At 39.7% G+C, this 2,176-nt stretch overlaps 1 pseudogene; it reads right to left on the bottom strand.

Moving 5' to 3' along the window:
- Positions 1 to 1,029: 1,029 nt before the first annotated feature.
- On the bottom strand, positions 1,030 to 1,742 carry LOC138378682 (phosducin-like protein 3 pseudogene; annotated as a pseudogene).
- Between the last annotated feature and the right edge of the window lie 434 nt (positions 1,743 to 2,176).

The raw sequence follows: 2,176 nt of genomic DNA, 5'->3' as shown, positions 1-2,176 counted from the left end.
CATTATTGGGCATCTACCCAAAGGAAAAAAGGTCATTCTGTAACAAAGACACATGTACCTGAATGTTTATAGCAGCACAATTCACAATAGCAAAGATGTGGAAACAACCCAAATGCCCATCAATACATGATTGGATTAGTAAGCTGTGGTATATGTATACCATGGAATATTACTCAGCTATAAGGAATGATGAAGATACGACATCTCTATGGTTCTCCTGGAGAGAGTTGGAACCAATTATATTAAGTGAAGTATCCCAAGAATGGAAAAACAAGCATCAGATGTACTCACCAGAAAATTGGTTTCCCTGAACATCACCTAAATACACATCTGGGAACGACACCAATCAGATATCAGACTGAGGTGGGGGGTGGGGGAGGGGATGGGTGTATGCCTACACAATGAGTGCATTGCGCACCATTTGGGGAATGGTAACGCCTGAAGGTGCTGACTCGGGAAGGGGGGTTGGGGAAGGGAGGGATGTATACCTACATGATGGGTGCAACGTGAACTATCTGGGGAACAGACACGCCTGGAGCTCTGACTTGGGGGGAAAGGCGGTACATGGGCAACGTATGTAACCTGCAATTCTGTATCCCCCACAACAATAAGGTGAAATAAAAAATAAAATAAAATAAAATAAACAATGTAACTATAAAGCTTAGTTTGCCATTTTCCACTGTATAATTTATTCACATTTACTTAAAACGTCATATTCCTTTTTATATATGTCAAAAAATAGTGACTAGGTTTTATGACTTACTTAAAATATAAGTGAGAAAAACGTAAACATTTGCCATACCAATGGCCATTTTAAATGTTTTTTTTAAAGAAATGTTATAATTTAAAAAGAGTTCCAAGAAATTTAGTAGAATTCCCAGCAATAATCATTTCTAAAATGTATGGGATTTGAAACATAATTATAAAAGGCTAAAAACCCAAAGGATTCATTCTTTCTTTTTCTTGTTTACAAAAATCCGGACAATTTGTCACATCAAGAAAGTTAGGCAAGCTGTGGCAGCTGCAGCCTTAGTCATCCTCCGAATCACTATCCCTCCTCAGAGGGACAGAGCACCGCACTGAGGACAGCAATGTGTCTTCAATCGGTTTCTTAGGGTTCTCCTCCAGATCTGTCTTGACTGCTCCAGACTCAGACAGTTTCCACTCCAGCTCATCTCTTGTCAGGTTCATGCCGCCAAACACCAGAGGACCAATAAACTGAGCCTTGATATCACCTTCAAGGTAAACAAATATCGTGGGCAGATTCCTATCAGGATAATTGGGTATGCAGGTTGTTGAAATGGCTTTGATAAATTTGACATCAGGAAACTTCCTGGCAAGTCCACTGAGGTATTGATTTATCAGGGCACAGAGGGGAATCCCTTGTTTGTAAAGGTGCAAGACTACCCACAAGCCTTCAATGTCTTTGGTAACTTCTTGAACATAATCCTTTCCTGAGATCTCCAAATTTATTCTTCAACTAGGTTGCTTTCCACTAAGCCAGTCTTTGCTGCCTGTACATTTCAATAGCACGTTCATCCTCCTCATTAAATTCATCTTCATGATCCTCCAGCTCTACCAAAGTCATATCTTCATATGTTTTCACCACTGACTGCTGGAGGACTCTCTGCTCCTCCTCTTCTGCCTCCTTCTCCAAATCCTCCAGACTTTGCTTTAAGGCAAGATGCCCTTTTTGCGTAAGATGTCATTCCACTCAGTGTCTGCACTGGGGTCCTGCATTGTGTCTCCAACTGCTCACGCCAGTCCGGCTGAAGTACCCAGGTTGTCTATTTATAAGTTTTCTGTCTTTTTGATATAGGCATTTATGGAAATGAATTTTCCCCTCAGGACTGCTTTAGCTGCGTCCCACAGATTTTGATAAGTTGTGTCTCCTTTGTCATTTAATTCAAAGAATCTTTTGATTTCCATTTTGATTTCTTCATTTATAAAACAATCGTTCAGGAGAAGGTTGTTTAACTTCCATGACTTTGAGTAGAAATGAGAATTTCTGTTAGGGTTAATGTCTACCTTTATTCCTCTGTGATCTGAGAAGATGCATGGTATAATTTCTATTTTTTTGAATTTTTTAAGACATGCTTTATGTCCTAGGATATGGTCAATCTTAGAGAATGTCCCATGAGCTGATGAGAAGAATGTATATTCAGTGGATTTTGGG

The sequence above is a fragment of the Eulemur rufifrons genome, chromosome 30, assembly GCF_041146395.1.
Source record: "Eulemur rufifrons isolate Redbay chromosome 30, OSU_ERuf_1, whole genome shotgun sequence".
Classification (NCBI taxonomy): domain Eukaryota; kingdom Metazoa; phylum Chordata; class Mammalia; order Primates; family Lemuridae; genus Eulemur; species Eulemur rufifrons.
The sequence above is the reverse complement of the archived record's forward strand: the minus strand, read 5'-3'. Positions and strand labels throughout refer to the sequence as shown.